This window comes from Mercenaria mercenaria, chromosome 7 (genome assembly GCF_021730395.1).
Source record: "Mercenaria mercenaria strain notata chromosome 7, MADL_Memer_1, whole genome shotgun sequence".
Taxonomy (NCBI): domain Eukaryota; kingdom Metazoa; phylum Mollusca; class Bivalvia; order Venerida; family Veneridae; genus Mercenaria; species Mercenaria mercenaria.
In genome coordinates, this window is record NC_069367.1 from 2952601 (window position 1) to 2978678 (window position 26078).

The 26078-nt window shown below is 30.3% G+C and overlaps 1 long non-coding RNA gene across 1 annotated transcript; it reads left to right on the forward strand.

The window, feature by feature from the left end:
- The first annotated feature begins 293 nt into the window (after positions 1-293).
- On the forward strand, positions 294-25466 carry LOC123555130 (uncharacterized). Its single transcript, XR_006687198.2, has 8 exons — positions 294-466; positions 772-847; positions 9545-9685; positions 9948-10134; positions 13989-14078; positions 15087-15905; positions 20373-20456; positions 22805-25466. It is a non-coding gene; the product is annotated as an uncharacterized LOC123555130 (long non-coding RNA).
- The last annotated feature ends 612 nt before the right edge of the window (positions 25467-26078 follow it).

Consider the following 26078-nt stretch of genomic DNA (forward strand, 5'->3'; position numbering starts at 1 on the left):
TATTACGGGATTCCTGTATTTGAGCCGCAACATGAGAAAACCAACACAGTGCATTTGCGACCCCGCAGTCTGTTCAGGATCCATGTTGTTCGCTAACGATTTCTCTAATTGCAATAAGCTTTGAAAGCGAATGCACTATGTTTGTTTTCTCATGGTGCAGCTCATTTTGTTTTCTATGTAGGTAAAATATTGAAATCCTTTAACGATAAAGGCAGTCCTTCGTCCTACATGTTAAACTTTCATTATTGGTAAATAACATCAATATGGACGATTGTTTTTAGCCAATGGCTGCCGGACAAGTTTTAACAATCGTTTCGCGTCTTTCCATTATTTGTTTTTGATCCCTGCGGAAAAGCTTGTGATGATGTGGATATGTTTCTGGAATTAAGTGTTACATATGTTAGAAATTGCATTCAAATCGGATTTAATTTTCAATACAATTTGGAATGTACATAGATATAGTGAAGTAAAATAATTATTTGTGTGTACGAGTAGTTCTAATTATTAGATTAAATATACCATTTTCTATTTAATTTATAGACTTTAATATAAAATTTCGAAGAAGTTGTTGTGGTTTTGGAATTAATTTAACGTGAAGTAGAAAAAATGTATTCAAATCGAATTTAATTTTCAATTAGATTTGGAGTGTACATAGACATAGTGAAGTAATATAATCATTGGTGGGTATTTTTTAATTTTACCTGCCAAATACAATATGCCCTTATCTATCAAGGTAATAGACTTTACTATGCATTCTTGAAACACTTGCAGATTAAGCTTTACGGATAGACCAACAAAATTACCTACACACTGGCATCTTAAATACATAGCGTATGGAAATGAACAGGTAAGTCACGCAGTTTACTGCGATAAAATTTATTACAAACGCAGCTTAAAACCACTTTTAGAAAGTAAACAAAAATAAAAAAAGTAATACTATAGCAGATGACTTACAGATAGCCGAAGGTTATATTTTAAGGTTGCCAACAGTCTTATAAACTATTCTGCCCACGATCAATAATTATCTAGTCACTAAATGAGGTGTCCGTCAATGAAGGCTGGTACTAAATTTTAGCCAGATTACTTATGAAATAAATAAATTTTACTCTTTATAGGTCATAGTACATCAAATTATCGAATGAAATAGCATCCAGAATTTTAAACTTTTGTTTCGCCTTGAGTTTATGGCATTTACTCATTTTAAATTATGATAATACACTGTATTTTACTACTGAGTAAAAATACGTAAAAACATTACTTTAGAGATTAGGTTTAACAAGAAATGCCTTTAAAAAAGACAAACGGCGTAGAGGTAATACTGTTTAGCGCATGGAATAATCAGAATTAAACAGAATGTACAGACAGAAAAAAATCGGATATGCATGTATGAACACATTATTCATTTGAAAATATTTCAACTATTAAAGCAACAAATGTAAATGATCAGTAGGTATCCTTTCAGTGGTAGAAGGTCGAAAATGATTTTGTGCTGATGAGTTTAAAATAATTTCGTGTTGGGTCAGAATGCCCCATAATTAACCCACTAGCATAATATCTCCAGTAACTGTTGAAATCTTTTTGTAAAGTAAAAGGTAAATACTTATATTTATGATGGAATTTAATTTGCACATTGTGTTGTTTGCATATTCATTATTTTCATTAAATTTAAGATTTTTCAGCTGACCTATTGGCCAACGTTGGTGTTTTTATTGTTTTCGCCTGCAATTACCAGAGCGAAGCCCAGTGGGGAACGACCTCGGCGTCAAATAGTTAGGAATAACTCAGTTTCATGAAATTATAACATAGAATTATTAACTTTTCTGTCTTATTTTCACAAAGAACATAAATTTTACGGATGTGTTAAAGCCTGTACAGTGACAAAAAAACCAGGTACACTGGCTCTACAGTTACAACCAGCCACACATTCATTTGTAAGCGAGTTACGAAACGGGGATGAAGTTTACTTTTGATTTATCTTGCGATGAAAAATTACTACAGATTTTTGAGTTCGAATAAATCATTTTAGTTTTAGGCGATAAGATTACGAAATATCCCTTGTTTAATATGTGCTTTCTGATATTCAATTTTATCTAACAGTCAGAAATAAATGATTTATCTTTTCGGCGCGCACCTGTTTCGTGCCCCAATTACTACAGAATGTAGGTCAAAATCCATGTTATACAGCTACGCCGAAAAAAAAATGATATCTAGAGAAGTTGCATGTGAAGGTTCATCGATGTGGGTTCGAGCCTCACTCGGGGCGTTGAATTCTTCATGTGAGGAAGCCATCCAGCTGGCTTACGGAAGGTCGGTGGTTCTACCCAGGTGCCCGCTCGTGATGAAACAATGCACGGAGGGGCACCTGGGGTCTTCCTCCACCATTAAAGCTGGAAAGTCGCCATATGACCTATCATGTGTCGGTGCGACGTTAAATCCAAAAAAAAAAAAAAAAAAAAATTAAATCATACACGCAGACGCATACATTCTGTTTCTGTACCCTTTACATCTGTGCAACATTTTTCATTTTATGCCTTAAGCGTGTGCGTACTCGAGCATAACTGGAAAAAAACAACAAAAAAAAACAACAAAACAACAACACACGATTAAAATATGTAACGACCAGCTTTTAAGTAATCCCTACTTTAAATGTAGTATATATTTGATTAAAGTTTAGCAATTGTTCAAATTTATTCTGATTAAAATGCATTGCAGTTGTGAAAACAAACGCATTTTTATAATATATTACATGATCACATGAAATATTTAAAGCCTATGTTAAAAAATGTGATGGCATATATCAATAAATGTGATATGAAAGCCACCTATTCGTTTTAGTAATTTAAAATTTAAGGTAAAGAAGGCGTAATGAGCGGGAATTAAAAGAGTTGCATCCTTGATAACATGTTTAGATAAGAGCAAAATCAGATCTTAAACCGATATATAATTATTAAAAAGGTCAAATGCACAAGTTTTACTCAAATGACGTAGAAATAACATCTTTTAGCCCGCCCATAAATAGTTCTGACATTGTATTTTTAATGGCGATTAATTTTGTATCGGGGCGTCCATTCAATTAAAAAAAGTAATTATTTTCCATTTGATATATGAAGCCCGTTGAGACCTATACGTTGATGTAATTTTCAAATATATACTCCGATTATTCGCCGAAGGAATGCTTACTTTATATAAAAAGCATGCCAACATCTTTCTGCGTAGTGTGTAAAAACTGTCCCAGAGATTAAAAAAAACACAAAAAAAATAAAATTATCATATAAATTAATTTTACTATAAAATGAGCGAAAAAATACAGGGGGTTTCCGACTTTGTTTTCGATGTATTATCTAAAATGTTTCCCTATCCCCCTTTTCACGCGCAGATTTTGTGCATCAAAATTTCAGAAAGAACTGCTTGTATTTTAGGGACAATAAATTAATAAAAAATAATTAAAAAATAAAAAAAAAAAGAAAAGAAAGAAAAAGAGTTTACAACAACATAAATTTTATTTAAAACGTTTTTCTAATTTTGTTAGCCATATTCCGATTTCTTTCCAACTTTTATTGTCAAACCTGTAAATTGAATGCATGTTACACACACAAAAACGTAATGAAAGAAAAATAGTTTTTATTAAACATTTTACTGCTCGTCCTCTCTTCCACAGATTTTTTTTTTTAAATTTCTGAAAATGTTCCTGAAATGTAATAAAATAAGATTATAAAATTCCTTGTCTACGATGCTATAAAAATTGGGAGTTTAAACACAGTTAAAACGTTACGTCTTTTCCCCCGCATTTTTCAACCAAGTTCACAAATTGTATATTTGTAGGATTTTTTTTGCAGCCTTTATTTTACGGCTTGTTGCATTATTAAATAATTGTTCGTATTTGGTTTAAGCCCATTTCATCTACATTGTATTTCATAAATAGTTAAATACAATTTTCTTCGGAACCGGACATGTTAGTTTGAGCCCGACTAGCCGCAGCACTCCATGAAGTTGGAAAGTTGTCAATTTCTTACGGAGAGTGCCTACTGGTTAGAAACTATGAAGATAGGTTATGTAAACAGACGGCCGTGACATAACTGGAAGCTGTTGAGAAACTAGAAAGATATTTCGACCAACTTAAAAGTCAGAATTAGCCATGACTCATAATGTTTTGGGGGTTTTACGCACATTTTCGTCAGCGTCTTTTTTACAAGCACACTCTTTTCCAACTGTCCCATTGAAAAAATATTAGGCATGGACAGAGTGACTGCATCGGGCAACAAACCTATGATTGCTCGATTGACGGGCGAACGCTCCAACCAGTGTGCCATTCGGTCCGACATGAGAGTTGGGGGTAAGTTTTGACTGGGTGAATTAGACAAGAGACTATTTTCACAGGGTCAGTTGTATTTGAAATTTCAAAACTGGAATTATTTTTTGTATTAAAAAATAGGCTTGTATTATTTATGTATGAAACAAAGAGCAATCAAATATGATTAAATTAAAACACGAAAGTTCATTGTTAACACTACTCTTCTATTTATTCATACTAACTGTTACCGTTTATATTCCTCTCCCCCCCCCCCCCCCCGCCCTTTTTTTTTTTATAGTGCCGTTATAAAACAGACTGAGCGGTCATGTTTTAGGGGACCTAGGTTCTAAATACTAGTATTTGCGTAAGAGTTTGGACACAGCACCGAGTTTTCATATTTTATACATCAGTTCATTCATATCACCCGGTTTTGTTTCAAGCCAAAGTTGAAAATGACAGCAATTTAGCGGGTATATACAGCTATAATATTTACGTTATTCAAATTTGAAAAAAACAACAACAAAAAACACATACTGATATTGTGTTATTATTTGTTAAATGTGCATTCATTATACGCTCTGTGCATTCGATATTATAATATCCGACCCACCTTCGATGCTATCCGTATGTTTTACGGAAATAAATTTTGGTTAAGAGTCTAAATATCATAAGTATTGTAAGTGAAACACATACTCGTCGTTCGTATCGGTGGCACAGTGGTTACAGCACATGGCTCGTATGCGGGAAATCGCTGGTTCGAGCCCATAAGCGAGATCATTTTTAATTTTCATTTTTAGTTGTTCATTTGATTTATATGTTTTGAATTAAAAAGGGATACGTGAAAATTGAAATTCACGGGCTTCACGATAAAAAGTGTTTCGCACTAAAAATTTAGCAATCGAAACTGAATGATGAATTTATCTTGTTGTAATTTATATTTATGAAATTTGCAATATACTGAAAGAAACTGTGAATAAAAAATAATATAAAAATATAAAATTGAGAAATTTAAAAAGAGAAAGAAATAAAAATAAATACTTGAAAAAATAAAATGGAGGAAATATTTGATAAAAATGTACATGTGCCAAATGTTTGTTAAAATAAGTGAGAAAAAAACATACAGACACTACACGGTTTCGATCTTATGCCGCCGGGTTTCAACCTATTGACAATGACCACTGAACTATCGTTTACACGCTTTACACTAGACTAGCTCCTAGACTATGATATATCTTTTTTTTTTACATTTTTATGGTTAAATGTAGTGAACTGAGCCAGTCTATATTCTATGTCCAATATCATAATTTCAACATCATTCCTCTGTGAAAATCTGTAAAATAGACTAACTTTGTCTCTATGAAATTAAATTCATCAAAAAAGGAAAAATGTAGAAATATATTATTATCAGTGTAGTGGCTAGTCTAGCTTTACACATAAACCATTTAATTGCTGGTTACTTTCCGCACACTGTACGGAATGTACCGAAAATCAACCGAAGATTAAAACATTCTATGCACCGACCATGTTATCAATAGGACAATAAAAACGGTGGAAGGTTATTTATGAATAGGTCAAATGCTAACAAAATATCTCAGCCATATTTTTACTCTTATCAAATAATCATAAATATTTTTCTTTGTTATTATTTTTTGCTTCAGCTGAAAAGAAGAACATTCCTTCATAGCGTTTGGAATAGATCCGTAGTGCAGATATATATATTTAGTCATTATATATAGTTTATGTCAAAATTAGAACATCTGCATTTTAATAGATCTGCAAAAAATGAAACATTTTCTTCATTTACTTTAAAAGCATTTATTACTTTTCCATGTCATGATATAATCTTAAGTTTCGTTTCAACAATTTACTAGCTGATATTTTAGAAAAAAAAAACAACAGTTCAATGACATTAGAGTAAGAGCATAAAAATGTCAAAATGGACATCTTATAAATACAGTTGTCAATAAAAACAAAACAAAAAGAAAGAAAATACATTAAAAATCAATATTTGTGGCGTGCAATCCAGGATCTTCATTGAATTAAAAAACAAACATATTTTTTTATTTTTAAATATTGATAGACTAAAAATATTTATAATATTATATCCTTTGCACTAGCAACATCTTTTCTATGGCAATTTTGCTTTACCAGAAATTTTAAGATAAAAAACTAAGAACCGACCTTCACTTTTCAAAATTACGGTGCACACATTTAATCAATTCATATTCAATTCAGTTTTGGTATTAATTGGTATTTACTGTTTTTTTTAACTAATTGTGTGATTATAACTAAACATATAGCTGAAATCACTTTCTAAGAAGACAAGTATTACTCATAATTACTCTTATAAAATATAATGTAAATAACGTAATGTCTAGGAAGACCGAGAATCTAACTCGGGACCATTGTGAAAATAAAGGATTGATTAAATGATTGAAGTACTTCTCAATTTCAACACCAGTCTTTCTCTGTAAAACGGAAAGTAAGCACCAGAACAGCGTCAAACAGCATTGAAGGAGTAGATTAGCTTGTACATAAGTTTAAAATTTGAAATGAATGCTGATTAAAATATCCATAATAAAATCTGTAAAAAGATGCTTTGGAAGCAAAGACTGCAACCAAGAATTTGACTGAGTCTGTTTATAATGTCCATAATTCTTGTTTACTATATAATCATGAAAGTACACAAAATTAAAACGTATCTTTAACAAAATACTATATTAAGAAGCTGAAAGTGTCAATTTATTCAGAATAATATATATTTGTTAATATTTTTGTCATAAAAAGGAAATGCGATAAAATATAAATAATTTTATTGTCATGATATATTTTAATTGATAAATGAAAAGTTTTCTTATGACTATAAATGTTGCACAGCAAAATATTAACAAAATTAGATTAACCTAAACTATAAGTTTAATGTTTTCTCTCATTATTGCATAATATTCCAAATATGTTTTGAAAATGGACGTATCAACGACACGTTTACACTATAAGACACAAAGCAATATACTCTGAACATACTCTGAACATTGATAATTATTCATCATTTAGTTGTCTTTGTGTATTCCATATCAATGTATATACTTAAACTGGATAGATTATTGTGTAAAAGGGAATCGACATAATTTTTTTTATTCATTCAAACCCATCCAATTTGAGAGGACACTGACGATAAGACAAATTCTAACAGCGAAAAATAGTTACCTCAAGAAGTTTATACGCAGAAATATATTTGTATTAGAGAATCTAAACATTCCTTATATATTTTGAAAAGATTGTATCCTGTCAAGGCAGAATATTTTTGTAAGACAAAATGGCAAGGAGAAAAAATATTCTAATATCTATGAAGCGGACAGTAACCGTAGATGTTACATTAATATAACCGTAAGATGAAACAGGACAATCGTATATATTCACAAACAATATGACATTACGCAAAACGGAATCAAACTTTCAGATCCCTCCAGTCTGCATATGAATTGTGTCTATGCATGTAAAGTTTGTGACAACAAACATAATCTATCATAAGTTTCGCCGATTCGATCAATGTTTTGACAAAACTATCTCAACTAAGGATACAACCTAGTGAGTCTTATGTTGCAATCGGGTGAAAAGAGTCAAGACAGCGTATATGAACTTGTTATTAAACGTTTTCTAATAATACATAAACCATTCAAAATAAATACAACTTATATTTCGATCTTCTCAGATCGTTCAGCAGGACTTTTATGTCGTGTTATTGGTACTGTTTAGTTTCTCAACATTACTATTTCGGCCTGGATGGTTCCAATACTCCCGCTTTCATAGCCTTGGGTATTGTTTAATCACACCTTGGATATGGTGCCTGCTTTTTGATTTTGTCTTTTGACAGATCACGTGATACGCAGGATCCATAGCCTCAGATCCCCTTTCTAAATTCCAATTTGTTTAGTTCTGCTCATAGTTTTCTCGTTTGGGGCAAACCCTTTATTTTATCTGAGGACCAAACGCCGCTTTTCATGGAATTACACGCCTTAACACGTGTATCATTGAAGGTTCCATGTTCACCGCCGCCATTTGAATACATCTGCGGATGTCTCTAAATTGCTTTTTGTACTTTTAGCATGCGTAAATGTTGAGTTCTGCCGTTATATGATTGAACGGCGTTTAACCCAAAACAAACAAATAAATCTACAATGCAGCATGTGACATTTACAATTTTATTGGAATGCAAGGGTAAAACAGTAGAATTATTGATTTGTTGCTTTGTCTTTGGCGCAACATGAAACTTTAGATTAACAGTATTGTAGTCAGTACGCACATCATCTGGTCTCTAAATATGATCTTGATTGAAGGAGAACAAAAAGCTAAAAATTTGTCATTCATAAATCGTTAAAGAAAATGTGTTTTATTCAGTGTATTTACTTGAAATAAAGACAGATGCGATAACTTAAATTTCATGGTAAACGTAGCAATGGTAACATACTATGATTGAAAAATGAGTGCATCATTAAGAATTAATATTTAATAGTTGTTTAAGGATGAAGAATAAAAAACTACGTGTGGTTATGGAATATTATTCGTGCTTATTTATCTAATGATAACATACAATATGATGCAGTAGCTTAATTTCGAAATTCTTGTATGTTTATATAGCAAATCTAAGATGCTGAACGCTTTCAGCCAAATTCTAAGTCCAAAATTATTACTTAGTGCTATTAGCTCAGGAGAGGGAAGGAATTATTAAAACATTCAGTAAGTGATTATCATATGTTCATGAAATGTTAAATTCGTGTTTAAAACAAACAAGAATGACTATTTTGTGGTTCTGAATTGTTTTCATAAAGGCTTTCGTTTGCATAACTCCAAAGGCATACAGTTAATTAATTGGAAGAAAAACATTACAAATATATTGTTACTGTAGTGTACGAATAATGATAAAACATAGAATTATCAAATAGTGAAAATGTTAATTTAAGGGAGAATTTTATTTAATGAGAAGCGGGAATGTTAAGTCTGTATACATTATCTTGACTGGCAGGAGACAAAACATAAAATTTTACTTGTATTTGTTACTCAAGGATAAAAAAATGTATGTTTTTTTTCTACGTAAATTAGAATGCTTGAGTAGAAAGCTTTAAAATATATTTGCAAGAGGTTGTCAAATTGTCAATCTTGATAAGTCCTCACACATTCATTTATTTTATAGCCATTATTGTAAATAATATTTTAAAAAGCTACTATGATCCGTTTCTTTTAAAATATTTTCAGAAAGACTTTACCGGATACCAAACCGACCATATGCAGATGATATTTTGAAAGAAAAAACACAGCTTAAAAACATAACTTATTCTTCACTTAAACGGAGAACTTAGACAAACACATTGATTCTGCACCAAGAGCCGACTGAAGGTTAAAGATCGAATGTTGAATTATCACAGTTATATGTAAACACTTAGAAAGTCAATTCAATGTCTTTATTTAGGTGTAATTATTGAACATCACGTTTACAACAAGAATTTATACAAAGGAGTAATGGAACAAAGTGAATATTAGAGTGACTGAAACAATTTTCATTTTGCACTTCTAGTGTATGCTGGGATTTTATCCGTTCATTTAAATTGTTTAGTTTTTAAAATACAGCCAGTTTCAACATAAATCATCTTTATTTCAGGAAATAATAACGATCCTAACAACGTCAGTAAATTAAAGGAAGAAGACAGGCATAGAAGTAGCAGGTCATTGTTTTCTACTGTGCAATTTGGAAGTGAATGCTGGTTACGTTTTCATCCACCTTGATTGTGTAATTATGTCAATTACAATACAAATGAAAAGGATGTACACGGTTTCATATACATTAGGTAGATTTTTATTCCTATTTTTAAACTAAACGTTTCGATCGTTTATGTTATAATAAAGAAATGTATTTACTTCTAAGTCGCGTAACGGGTGATTAGCGGGATTACCTAACTGAATTTGCTTCCTCTCAGTTTTATGGCATTCCAAAACAAATGTTTGAAAGCTGATTTCCGTACTGTAGGCTGAACGTACATTATAAGTTTTCTTGATAATTTTCTAAGACACAAGGGGTTATCAAGACTGTAGACAAGGGTCAGAAAATGTCAAAGAATATTAGTTTTCTGATTTATATTTCGTTTACAGCTAATGTAAAAGTGACATTTGTTTTAAATGTTTCTAACTTATTTGCAGGTAAATAGATCTTTCTTGTTTCCTTCGTAAAGAGGGTTTCAGGAGATTTTTTACATGATTTTGAGCGTTACTAACTAAATCACATTCTATTGTTGATTTGTTAGGGAACTTTGATTAAAAAAAATCATATTGATCAAACTGTCCATTGTTTCACTGCTGAAAAACGGAAAACTTTCTTAGCTAGTTAATTAAATCAGTGGTTATGAGCACTAAGGAATAGAGGGTTTACAACTGGGTGTTTTATTTAAAAATGAAAATCTTGCAAAATTCAAAACAATAGCCTTTCATTTTAAAAAAAGAGATTTGTCATTATTTAATTAAACAACCCACAATTTAATATTTCTAGTTTGCAAATGACCAGTTTTCCTAGCCAAAACGTATGTACTAGCAGCTCGGCTAAAACACAAAACAATGTTTCCCAGTCTTTTCACAATTTGTAATACATCAAAAGTTAAAGTTTTGCGAAAAAGTGGTTCTGCTTTTGGAGTAAAGTATTACATGTTTAAGATTATATATTAAAGTATTCAGGCTGGATTTAACTTTCAGCACCGTTAGGAATATGCCTAGATGTAGTGATAGAGTTAAATCAAAAGTGTTATTGAATCTGGCATGCACATAGATATGATAATGATTGGATTTAATTTTCAAGACAATTTGAAATGTACGTATAGTGATGGAATATTATTATTTGTGTGTTCATTTCATTCTAATCAATATTTACTCAAACAGGATTTAATTTAATACCTGGAATATGATAAGATGAAGGGAAGAAATATAATTAGTGGCGAGTAGCTGGATTTAGTTTTTAACAATTTGGAAGATACAATTGGTGTTAATTATACCGACTAGAATACCATCCACCTATGCTTGCAAAAATGGACACGTCATCGCATAAAACGTTTTTATAAAAGGCTTCCGAGGGATCTACTTTCCAGATTTTATTTACTTCACAACAGCGGTTGTTAAGTGCTGTGTGTTGGCCGTAAAAAGTCGCCTCGACTTCATCTCAGTGTTGTTATATTTTCTGGTCCTTCGGAATCATTGATTTCAATTCATTTAGATTTGAAGATTGTATACTGCTTAAGCCGGTGCTAGGGGGCGTGGGCAGTGTTGCATTTTCCATTACTGCTCATGAACAGACTCAATCAAACCGAGTCTGCAATTTTCACTGTTTGCCTTGTTTTCGGTGCTTCCGAGGGATGTACTTTCCAGGTTTTATTTTTTTACACAATATAAGATTAATGTCAGTAGACAGTTTTTTATTACTGAATAAGGGTGAAAGGTGCGGTCATGACTGTTACAACATGGCTGTTATTATTATTATTATTATTATTATTATTATTGTCATTAGTGATATTGCTACAATAATAATTATTATTATTATTATTATTTACAACGCCATTGAATATAGTCATTGTATAAAAAAGGCGTTTAATCAAATAACTCCGTTTTAGGTTCAATATATATACATGAAGCAATGTTTATATTGTTGGATATTCTTCCTTGTTTTTTATATAAAATATCATTCCAATCATGGTACTAAAGAACAACACCAAGGCATACGCTTTCAATTGATTGTCATTATATATGCCCAATTAAACATTTTATGGCAGTCTAGAACTTAATTACTATTTTGATGAAATACTATTTCTAATGGCAATAAACATTAGTAAACAAAATGTATAGAAGGCGAAGCAACACTGGTAGTAAGGCTGTTGATTCTGTACATATTTTGTTTCAGGAAATATAGATTACTATCTGATTGACATCAGTCAAGAAAACAACACGCGGTAAAAATAAATAACTAAAATGGTAAAACAATGTCAATATCAGATTACGGATTAATCATGTATTTCAACACTTTAATGTATTCATCAAATTATAAATATCAAGTATAACTCTAAATCACGCTGTTGTACTCTGATATATAAAAATATTGAAATACATGGCTTAGCTTTACAACTGTGCCCTTAGAACCTTAAATATTGTGGTATGTATGTCTCAGTTTTTTTATTTGATTAATTTAAACTGGGATAGTGTTATTGTATAACCGATCATTTCGTTTCTAGCGATATGAATAATTCCTTTTTGTAAAGAACCCTAACCCTAACCCTAACCCTGCTCATGAACAGACTCAATCAAACCGAGTCTGCAATTTTCACTGTTTGCCTTGATTTCGGTGCATCCGAGGGATGTACTTTCCAGATTTTATTTATATTTGCACTGTCTGTATAATTAAAATTCCAAGTAGTTAGTTCGTTAAAGCGAGCGCTGTCGATATTTTCCGTATTTATGTTCTTGCAATGGTTGTTTGTTTGGTGTTATTTCACATTTTGATTTATATTTGAAAATTGAAATGAAATTTATTTGTTAATTACTAATCAAATGGCGCTCTTTATTCATACTCATTGTGCTTTAAATAGTAGAACTAAATTAGAAAAAAAGATATCATGTCAAATATCCCGCGATTTATTCTCAAAAAATGAACAAAAATGAAGATTGGTACTTGCTGCATATTAAAATGATATTTATTCATTTTCATTGTAGCGTAAATCGTCTTGACAATGATAAAATAATTCAACTATCGCAATAACTTGCAAAATCTTCTAAAGTCAAAACTGATTAAAACCCAGGAAGTTCACATTTTATTACATTACATTTACTGCAGATTATTACATGAATCGTACCCAAAATTCAAAATAGTTAAATATCCTTGTTTCGTCACATTTTGATATGTTTGCTAGCTAGACGAGATGTAGACATTGAAATGTCAAATTCGTTTGTACAAAACTTTCTTGATATAAGATTCCGATTATTTGAAATTTGACAAGGATGTACTTTAAAACTAGATCTTTGAATTTGATAAACTGGAAGTGATGGCGTAAGGGCATTTATCCGGAAATCATAGAATCAAGCATGGCTTTGGCGTACGGAAATGAAACTCATTTTATGAATTAATGACAACCTGTGAATAGGTCTATTATAATGGCACTGTTAGTATCTTTGTAAAAATAAAATATGATATTTAAACATCTGACTCTTTCGACAATTCAAAATAATGACTTAGAACTAGCGTAAAATGTGCGGTTCTCTTGTTTTATGATGTAATAGCTCAAAAATAAGCATACGGACCTTTACATTTAATTCACCACATTATAGGCACATGTTTATTTACAACTGTGCGAAGTTTCATTATAATTCATAATGGAGAAAACATTTTATTTGCGAAAATGTTACGAAAGTTAAGATTATTCCATTGATACATGAGGTCCAAATTTTTTCAGTCTAGCAAAAAAGACTAGAATTTTATCTGTTGACTTAAATTGTATTGATAAAGAAATACAGTCCATCTCAACAGAAGCCATTTTCCATAACATAAAAAATAAGATCCAAACACATCTGTAACCAGAAAATGGCTTGAATCGGAGAGAGAGAAAAAAATTGCTGATCTGTTTCCCATTGAGCAATATTAAAAATGATAATTGTTACGTTTCCTTTCACTTAGATTGTATCACACGAGACCTACAGCCAATGACAACACAAGCCGTCTCAAACTTGGCGGGAAGAAAGATGCAAATAGTGTCAGTAAATTAAGGTAAACCATTGTTTTTACCCTTTAAGCTTTGATTAGTTGATACTATAATAAGTATGTATGTTCATTGTTAAGACTTGAAATGGGTTAAACTGGGTGGGGGAAGGGGTGTATCCCAACATTAAGTTTATCTTAATATATCAGTTTCTTCATATTACTGAATGAAAACCAAATGCTTTGAAAACAGATGCGTATACTCCACGTTTTGAATACCCGATACCTCTCCTTATAACATTTATATGCCGCCAGACAAAATTATTGACACTATATATAAGGAACAAGAAAATTCAAAGAATAATAGTCGCACGTGTTCAGCTTATATAGAAGTTACATATATTTTAAATGTTACTGACAATATTTGCCTGTAAATATCATTGTCAGGTTAGTTGTCCATATAACTGGGATTCCAACAGAAGTTCTAAATGCAAAATTGATTAAAATTTATAGAAAAAAATTGAAGCTTATAGAAGAAATGCTAAAAGTTGACATTTTGGTGCAGAAAAAAGAAATTAGATGTTGAATACATGTTTGCTTCTTACAGTAAAAAGAACAACGGCTCTTAGAAATTGTCAATACATATAGAGGGAACTGAACAGTACCGTTAATTTTGCATTGCTATTGTGTTTTCACCTACATAAAAATTGCAAAAAGAAACGTTATATATTCCTCAATAGAATTGCGTACTTGTATATATGTGAATTGTTAGGTGTTTTGATCAGAACACATAGTCCAGGAATTTTGGTACCACATCGGTAGTGTGTTAGAAAATTTGTGTTTTGCCACTAAGGATTCCTGGGGCGGTATCTCATTGCACTCATTTATTTGTGCTTTTTTTTCTCTCGATATATTTTACACTGTCTGTTTGAATTGAGTTTTATTTTACGACAAAGCGATGCATTTAGGCAAAATATCGCCTTTATTATTTTCAATGTACATAAATACGCTGTATGGTTTCAGTGTTACAATCCTCGAACATGTACATATCCGTTTGATACATTTTTCTTTTTTCAGGTATTGCAATAATGTGTACTAAACTGGAACCTTGGAAAAGCTTTTTAACAATTGAAGTATTTCTTTTTTTCAAATGTGGACAACAACCAGTTTGCAAGACATTTTCCTAAAACGGTTATCAAAAATTTTCACAACAATCTGTTTCACCTGGCAATTATTTCTTATTGACCAGAGTTGAAAACATCGCTAAAAAGTGACTGTGGTTTTGGCATAAAATAGTACTTGCTTAGACTATATACTCAAACATGATTTAAGCGCCAAAACAGTTTGAAATATATATAGATATAGATAAGGAGTATAATTAAGTGTGAGCAGGTTTTATTATAATAATTAATATGTATTCAAATTGATTTTAAGTTTTCAACGGGGTTTGAAATATGCATAAATTAGTGAAGGAATATAAATTATTTTCGAGCAGCTTTAATTATAATTATTTCTGTTTATTCAAATTGGATCTAATTTTTAAATATAATTTGGAATATACATAGACAGAGTGAACGTGATATTCAGGTCAGATTTAATATTCAATATGATTCGGAATATACAAAGATAGCGCGAAGGACGATTATTATTGATAATTAGGTTATGTTGTGACCATTAACATTCAGATCGGATTTCATTTCCAATACAATTTGAAATATCAACAGGCAAATTGAAGAAATGTAATTATTGACGATATTCAAATCGGATTTAGCTTTCAATACATTTCAGAATATTCAAACATATATTGAAGGTATATTATTGATGATATTCAGTTCGAAGTCAATGTTAAATGCAAGTTGGATTGTGCAAAGCTATAGTATTGGAATATAAATACCGGTGAGTAATTTTTCTTCTAATTATTGATAGATATTCAAATTTGATATAATTCTCAAAATTTTAGAAACTTACATTGATAAAACCAAGGAATGTAATTACCAGTTACCCTTAGTTCTAGCCATTATATAAAGTAAACCACATATATACCATTATATATCTAGTTACTAGAATTTAAGATCAAATAGGGAAATGATCCGTGAAGTAAATACATTTGGAATACTAAGAAGAGGTCTTTACTAAATGTAAAATAAGAAAACTCGCTTTTTGTAAAAGTATTTATAGCGTTAGAAACATAGGTTTATATTTATACCAAATTCTGCGATATGCTGGATATAGTATCAGGTGTTGTAAACTTACTGAAAGAGCCTGTTCGGTCCTAAGTTAGAAAAAAGACATAAATTGTCATTATTTAATAAAACATTCAAGATAAGGATGTTTTATTTGGAACGAAAACAAATAATAGTTTGATTTTTAAATTGACTAATAAATTTTATAAAACAGACAGAAATGTAACAGAAAAAATCTTATAGTACTAATAACAATTTATTAAACGACAAAATCACCAACCAGGATTTTCAGGCCTTTGGATCTTAAGTACAAAAAATACGAATAATACGAATCATTTACCTTGGTTTCACTTTTGTTTGTTTGTTAAGATATAACATTGCTGCATTGCTGCATTTTAATTTTTGCTATACAAATATTAGATAAATAGATAAATAATGTTACTAATGACAATATGTTAAACGACAAGATCATCAGCAAGAATTTCAAGGCCTTTGGATCTTAAGTACAAAAAATACGAATAATTCTATCATTTACCTTGGTTTAATTTTTATGTGTATGTTTAGATAAAATATCTCTGCATTTTACTTTTCGCTGTACAAATAACAGAAAAATAGGTAAACAATGTTTTATTATCAGAAATAGTTTTTCACTTATCAAGATTTCGGTTTTGTCTTAATTAAATGCTATTGTTTTCGTCTGATTGTATGTTATGGAGGTCGATTTCCAAATAGGGTTTAGTTATATACCGAGTTACTTAAGCTACTTAATGTATCCGTCTTTTCTCAACAAGTATGGCATCGTAAGAAATAATAAAATAATAAACAATTATCAAGACTGATCAATTTCATGTTTTTATTTTTTATCCAAAGGCGTGGCAAAGACATTATTATATCTAAATATGTGTGTAAGAATTCCTTACCACCACCGTCCACAAACATGCTCAATCAAAGCGAGCCTGCAACATTTTTTACTTTCGTCATGTTCGGTGACATGTAGAGCTTCCCCTTTTCTATTTTGACCAAGTACATTATTGGATGATAATACATTTACAATTATATACCGAAAAGAAGTATATTGTGTTTTGGAGAAGTTTATTCATTGATTTATTAACTGAAAGCAAAATGTTTGCAGCAGTGAACATACTTGGTAAAATAAAATGAAATAAAGCAAAATGTTCGATCATGTTAAACTTTGGTTCATGGAATAAGTGTAAGTGAAATTTCATGTTTGGTATACTACTTTCCTCCAAGTTTTCAGATTAAACAAAATATAAAAAACAGCGTAGTAAAATTTCATTGAGTTTTTGTACATGTAAAGTGTCATAATTATGTATTTTATCAGTATTGAACAGAACATGTTTAAAATGGAATAATATTGTACTACATACCATACATGGAACAGAATAACTTATGTTTTTTTTTTCAAAATCGTAATTTTACTTACAGGTAATCTCTTGTTAACAATTTACACAAAACTGGGTTATTAAAAAACATCGGTATTGTTTTTCATCAGTTTATTCTGAAACTATGCTTGTGGCAATAGAAATACATAATTATGACACTTTACATGTACAAAAACTCAATGAAATTTTACTATACACTTTCTGTATATATAAACATGAAACAATGTTTACATAAAATAGCATTCTGGTCATGGTATTAAATAACAATTGACATACGTTATAATATATTCACAATTAAACATTTTATGGCAATCTAGAACTGTTTTGAATTTTGGGTACGCATGTAATAATCTGCTCGCTACTATTTAATGAATTACTTTTTCAAATGGCAATAAAATTAGTAAACACAATGTATAGAAGACGAAGCACACTGGTAGTAAAGTTGTTTATTCTCTCTCTATATATTTTATTGTTTAAGAATTATAGATTAATATCTAATTGACATCAAAAATGATAACAGCACTCGGTAAAAAATAATTAAAATCGTAAATCAACGACAATATTAAATAACGGATTAATCGTGTATGTCAACACTTTTATGTATTGATTAAACTATACATATCAAATATAACACTACAATCACGCTATTATATTCTGATATATAAATTATTTAAATATAAGGCGTATTTTTACAACTCAATTTATACGGATAGTGATATTATGTAACCGGTCATTTCATTTCTTACGATATTAATAATTCCTTTTCTTTTAAAAGGAGACTATTTTCGCTGTCTGTCTGAATTAAAATTTCAAGTCGCAATAGTGTTAGCTTGTAAAGCGAGCGCTGTCCATACTTTCCGTATTTATGTTCTTGTATTGGTTGCTTGTTTGACATTATTTCACCTTTTACTTTATGTTTGAAAATAAAATAAAGTTTATTTGTTTTAATTACTAATCAAGCGACATTCGTTTCTAAGAGAACTGAATTAAAAGAATAAAGTATTATGTCGAATATCCAACGATTTATTCTCAAATAAAACTTTAAATTCTAATAATTTCATAAATTTATTTCTATTTCCGTACGCCAAATCCACGCTTTAATCTATATTTTTTTCCGGATAAATGGCGATACGCCATCACTTCTGGTTTATCAGACGTGCAGAATTAACTTAAAGATATAGTTTAAAGTATATCTTTGTCACGATTCAAATAATTTGCATCTTAAATTAACAAAAGTGTTGTACATACGAACTTGACATTTCAGTGTCTACATCTCGTCTAGCTAGCAAACATATCAAAATCTGACGAAACAAGGATATTGAACTGTTTTGAATTTTAGGTACGCATTAAATAATCTGCTTGCTGCTATACACAGTAAATGTAACGTTATAGAATGTAAAATTTCTGCATTTTTAATCAGTTTTAGCTTTAGCAGATTTTTCAAGTAGTTGCGATAGTTGAATTATTTTATCTTTGTTAAATTATTTTATGATTTTATTACATCGAAACGTTCAATAAATTAGACTATTTTCTTAAAACTAGCGCGAAATGTGCGGTTCTCTTTATTCATGGTCAAATATCTAAAAAAAATAAACACACGGACCTATACATTTTATTTCACCACATAATAGGTCAACCTTCATTGATGTACAACTCTAAGAATTTTCCTTAAAATCTACATTGTAGAACAAAATTTCAATTTGCGAAAATGTTACAAACGTTAAGATTTTCCAGTGCACTCTAATTATGAAAAATTGCAGGAGGTCCAAATTTTACATATCAGTGTATTAAAAAAATGAAAACAAGCACTGGACCCTGTCTTTTTTATTTGCTGAATTATCTTAGTATATTTTGAAGTTTGGAAAAGTAAGGGTTTAATCAAATTCTACGTTCTAGAGAAAAAATCGATTCGAACGTGTAGAAATATCTGTAGATAAACAACATACATAAATTTTACTTTTAATGTGTTTTTGGGAAGATTTCTGTTCCTCATCCGATATATGTTTATTGCACAAAGAACAAACGGGTCATATAAAGCTATTTAAAATCATATATAAAATAAACCAAAAAAAAAAAAAAATAAATAAACAACAGATATACATAAATAAAATGAATAAAGCTAATGCTGAGAATAGTTTATGTTTAGCGAATAACTTATTCGAAATTTCATTACAGTGTTAACACCAGTATGTACATAAAAGTGGCATGGAAATGGTATATACAATAGAATTGCTGATATAATTTCGATTTTGAAATTCGAGTGCAGACTAGATTTTTTTTCTATTGACATGAATTATATTCAATTATACATAATTTTTTTTAAGCCGGTTGTAAAGGAAGTTATACAACTTATATTAATCACTCTCGATACCTCATTCCTGATGGAATCCATCGCCTCGAGGGTATGAGAGAAGAGGCCAATTTCCCTTTTAATGCTGAGCGCCAAGCAAGGGAGTTACTCGTACCATTTTTCACGTCTTTGGTATGATGCGGTCGGGGATGGAACCCACGACCTCCCGCACTCGAAGAGGAAGCTCTATCACTATACTATCGAGGCGGTTAACCATTCCCATTTTTCCTATCAAGATGAATTATATTAATAACGAAATACAGTCCATCTCCACAGAAATCATTTTCCATAACATAAAAAATAAACCATCTGTAACAAGAACATGACATGATTCGGAGAAACGGAATATAATTGCTGATTGCTGATTTATTTCCATTGAGCACTATTGAAGTTAAAAATGGTTTCAAAAATGTTTCCATTCACATAGATTATCATAATGGAAGTACAGCCAAGGACAACACAATTCGCCCCAAACATGATGGATAGATGGATGCAGTGTCAGTAAGTTAAGGTAAAATATTGTTTTTACTTTTTAAGGTTTTATATAAAAAGATGTGTTCATTGTTAAGACTTGTTATGGTTGGAAGGGATAGTGGAGCGAGGGGTGTATCCCAACATTAAGTTTATTTTAATAAATTATTTTTCTTTATGTCACTGCATGACATTCCAAACCAAATGCTTTAAAGCAGATGTCCGTACTACATGTTTTAAAGACTCGATATTTCTCCCTATAACATTTATATGCCGCCCGACAAAATTATCAAAGGATCTGTACATAAGGAACAAACCAAAGAATGCTAGTCGCACGTGTTCAGCTTAATAAGAAGTTGCATATATTTTAGAAATTACTGACATTATTTGCCTGTAAATATCATTGTCAAGTAATTTTCCATATAAAGGAATTTCTTAACGCGAAATTTATTAAAAATCCTTGTTAATATACTACGGAACTTAAAATGTCAGGTAAGTCAAGAACTTTCTTTTTGCCCGTTAACTGTTGACATTCAAATGAAAAGAAAACGCCCGTATTTTATCTAATTGACATACGAGGGACGTTCAATATGTAATGTTACTCCGTACGTAGTTCCGTAACCGCTGGTTATTTTTAGATGCGGTTTTCGGCACATTGTAGAGCAATTTATTGGAAATACAATGATATATAAATTATAAAAATCGGCAGGTTCAAAGTGAAAATATAATCATTTTAGTAAGGTGTATTCTGGTATACTAGAACATTATTATTATTTTGGTTTGTTCTGGGCATCCAGAATCTCAGAAAAATAGAATAACTTGTAAAATTACAAAAATCTATCATTTTTCTACGAGGTACAGCAATTTGCGATGCGTTTGCATTTGTTTTAAACTATTTATTACATTTTTAATTTTACAACACAGCTAAAAACTCTAAACTCGAGGTTGATTCCATTTGGAATGGGTGTTGAGAGCGATGAATCAAAACTGTAAGAACTAGTTTCGCAATCGAGAATTAAGGTACTAGTATCAACTTAAAATAACAATAATTTTTTAAACGGTGATTATCGCGCCCGACAAAATTGCTGAGGCTTATTGTACTCACCTTATCATTTTTCGAGTAAAAATATACACAACACACTCAATTTAAAACTGTCATAAACTTTTTTATTTTAATTTTTATATCTTTTTTGTGAAGATCATGATTTGTTTTATCTGTTTTAACTGAAGATTTAACTATAGTTCTAGTTGTTGAATAGAATAATCAAGGAATTACGTATAACAATCTTAATATTTTGGACATAAAATTGTCTACTATACCAGAGCTCACCTTCTTCAAATGATTATAGTTTAACTTTGAAGCTACCAATTTTTATAATTGATATATCATTGTGTTGCCAATAAATTGCTCTATAATGTGCCGAAAACCGCACCTAAAAATAACAAATGGTTACGGAACTACATACGGAGTATCATTACATATTGAACGCCCCTCGTAAGAACAATATGCTTAAATTAGTCATTAAAACATTTATGAATATATGGGTGTTATATTTATGTATGAATAACTTCCATAATTTTAAAAATAAACAAAACAAACAAATAAAAAAATAACAGCTTGTTCAGTCTCCAGAATATTTAGAGATAGTGTAAGAGAGTGTGATTATTTAATTAATTAACACATACTTTAAGTTAAGAAAATATGCATTTAAATGATATTTTATTTATGATTAGATTAAAGTTTATAGTAAAAAAAACAAAGGTAATCGAATTAATGCTAAAAGCTGATATTTTGGTGCATCATTTGACACTTGTATTTAAAGCGCGGCTGAAAGAAAAAAGTTGATATTGAATACATGTTTACATCTTTTAGCGAAAGGAACAACGGCTCTTAAAAATGTCAGTAGATATAGAGGAAATTGAGCAGTACCATGCATTTTGCATTGTTATTGTATTTGCACCTACATAAAGAATTGCAAAAAAGAAACGTTATGTTTTACGTAATGGAATCGCTTACTTGCATATATGAAGCGTTAGGTGTGTTAATCAGAACACTAACTCTAACATTTTTGTGCCTAAAATAACTTGCATACTAGTATAATTACGTGAGTGCGTTAGATAGTCAACTCTTGAGAATTACAATAGAGGTTTGGTGCCATTAAGGATTCCTGGACCAGTACCTCTCTGCACTCCTTTATTTGTTGTTTTTTTTCTGGATATATTTGATACTGTCTATTTTAATTAAGTTGTATTTCACGACAAAGCGATGCATTGAGGCAATATATCGCCTTTATTATATTCAGTGTACATAACTACGCTTTATGGTTTCAGTGTTTCATTCCTTAAACATGTTTATACATTTGTATACGTTTGATATTTTTTTTTCAGGTATTGTGAACAAAAATGGAATCTTTGAAAGCTTTAAAGCTATTGAAGTGTTTCTGTTTTTCAAATATGAAGAACAACCAAAATGCACAACGTTTTTCTCAAATAGCTATTAGAAAAGTTTATAACAGTTTATTTCACCTGGAAATTACTTGCTATTGGTTTAAGTTGAAATTATCGCAAGCGAGTTGTTGTGGTATAAATTATTACATGCTTAGTTTATATACTAAATCAAGATTAAAGAGTCAATACAGCTTGGAATATATAGAGAAGGAGAATAATTATTTGTGAGTAGGTTTTATTAAAATAATCGATATATATTTGAATTGGATTTCATTTTTCAACAGAGTTTGAAATACACATAAGTTAGTGAATGAATATAAATTATTTGTGAGTTGGTTTGATTATAATTATTTCTGTTTATTCAAACTGGATCTAATTTTTAATATAATTTGGAATATATATATAGACAGAGTGAACGTGCAATTCAGGTCGGATTTAATTTTCAACATGATTTGGAATATTCAAAGATAAATTGAAGGACGATTATTATTGATGATTAGGTTATATTGTGATCATTAACAATCAAATTGGATTGTATTTGCAATACAATAGACAAAGTGAAGAAATATGATTATTGGCGATATTCAAATCGGAATTAATTTTCAATACAATGCAGAATATTCAAACATATATTAAAGGTATATTATTATTGATGATATTCAGTTCGAAGTCAATGTTTAATACAAGTTGGATTCCTCAAAGCTATAGTACGAGAATATAATTACTGGTAAGTGTTATTTTATTTATTGATACATATTCAAATCTGGCATAATTCTCAAAACCTTAGAAATATACATTGATAAAATCAAGGAATGTAATAATCAATTACCAGTAGTTCTAACCATTATATAAAGTAAACAACAAATAACCCATTACATATCTAGTTAATAAAATTTAAATCAAATAAGGAAATGATCCGTGGAGTAAATACATTTGGAGGACTAAGAAGAGGTCTTTACTGAATGTAAAATAAGAAAATTCGCTTTTCGTAAAAGTATTTATAATTTTAGAAACAATCATATATAAACGGTTTATCAGATATATTTATACTAAATTCTGTGATATGCTGGATATAATATCAGGTGTTGTAAACTTACTGAAAAGCCTGTTCGGTCCTAAGTTAGAAAAAAGACATACTTGTCATTATTTAATAAAACAATAAAAATAAGGATATTTTATTTGGAACGGACACAAATGATAGTTTGATTTTTAAATAGACTAATAACATTCAATAAACAGAAAGAAAAGAAATGTAGCAGAGAAAATACTTACAGTACTAATAACAATTTTTTAAACGACCAAATCACCAGCCATGATTTTAAGGCCTTTGAACCTTAAGTACAAAAATTCAAATAATTATATCATTTACCTTGGTTTCACTTTTGTATGTATGTGTAGATAGAATATTGCTGCATTTTAATTGTTGCTATACAAATGATAGACAAATAGAGAAATAATGTTCTATTATCAATAATAGTTTTTTCAGAAGAATAATTAATCACATAGAAATACAACAACATAAATTTAATTTTAAGCGTATTCTAATTTTGTACGCTATTTTCCGATTTATTTCCTTTTTTGTCACACTTGATATCTAAATGCATGTTACACACAGAAAAACGTGATGAAAAATAGATGCTTCTTATTAAACATTTTACTGCTCGTTCTCTCCTTTAAAGATTCTTTTTTTTAATTTTCTGAAAATATTCCTGCAATTGTTTTGACTAAATAAGATTGTACAATTCCTTGATTAACGGGTTCATTTTCACGCTAGGATGCTATGTAAATTTGGACCTTTAAGCACAGTTAAAACGTTACGTCTTTTTTCCTTCATCTCGTTTTGAATATGCATCTTTCGACCAACTTAAAACTCAGAATTAGTCAGGAATAATAATTGTTTTCGTCAACATTCTATCTTTTCTTTGGAAGCACTAAACTCTTTTTCCACAGTGACTTACAACTCTCCCATTGAGTACTGTTAGTCACGAATAGAGTGACTGCACCGGATACCAAACCTGTGAACGCTCGATTGGCGGGCGAGCGCTCCATTCTATTTGTCATTCGGTCCAACATAATAAGTAGGGGTGATATTTGACTCGGTGAATTAGACAAGAGACTATTTTCACGGGTCAGTTGTATTTGAAGTTTCAAAACTGGAATTATTTCAAAATATAAATTGCACATTTTTGTTAACCATGGTTGAAAATGTTCATTTAAAAAGATGAAAGTTAACATTGTGGGAAGGGTTGAATATGCCGATGTTGAAATAATGTGTAGCCCGACCCCATATGTTTTGTTTTTTTTTGTGTTAAAAAGATTGCTTGTACTATTTTATGTATGCAACAAAACAATCAAATATGATTAAAATATGAAACGAAAAAGTTCATTGTTATATACCCTTATTTATCACTACCCCTTTTTTATTCATATTTAATCTTTGCCGTTTTTTTCTATATTTTGATAGTGCCGTTTTAAAACAGGCCCAGAGAGGTCTTGTTTTCGGGCGGCCGGTTTCTAGATTTTTGCGTTAATGTTTGGAAACGGCACCTATTTTTCTAGTTTATACTTCAGTTTATTCATATCACCCGGTTTTGTTTCAAGCTGAAGTTGAAAATGATAGTAGTTAAGCGGCAACACCCAGCTGTAAGAATCACGTTTTTCAAATTAAAAACAAACAATTGAAACAAAACAATAGCCACAATAAAAAAAGTCACGCATATTTATAAAGAACGGTTATACAAAATCTTAGCCATATTTTCACTCCTAAACATTTTTTTTGCTTCAAGGCGTTCAGTTTAGCTTTGTCGGAAAAGAATATATCAGAAAACATTTAAGTAGGCAGTAGATATATCCACTCTTTTTATGAATTTATTGTTTAGTTATGAGGAAAGACTGGATGCGAAATGAAATCTTTATGATGGTAAAATTCAACAACAACACGTGAATATTTATCTTTTATCAACGTTTCGGCGCTTACGCCTTCATCATGATAAATACATAATAAAACAACCTAAATGAAACCTTTAGCATAAAAGCTGTAGCAACAGCCAGGCGATGTCAAACGTAATATTAAACGTTCCGCTTGATGACGCTGCATTACGCTTCCTTGAACTTATTAAGTTGGAATTATATATATTTATCAGTAAGCCTCAGGTAAAAGTACAATCACTTTTTTGTTTATCTGAAATAAACATGGCGGCGAAAAACAGAGAGA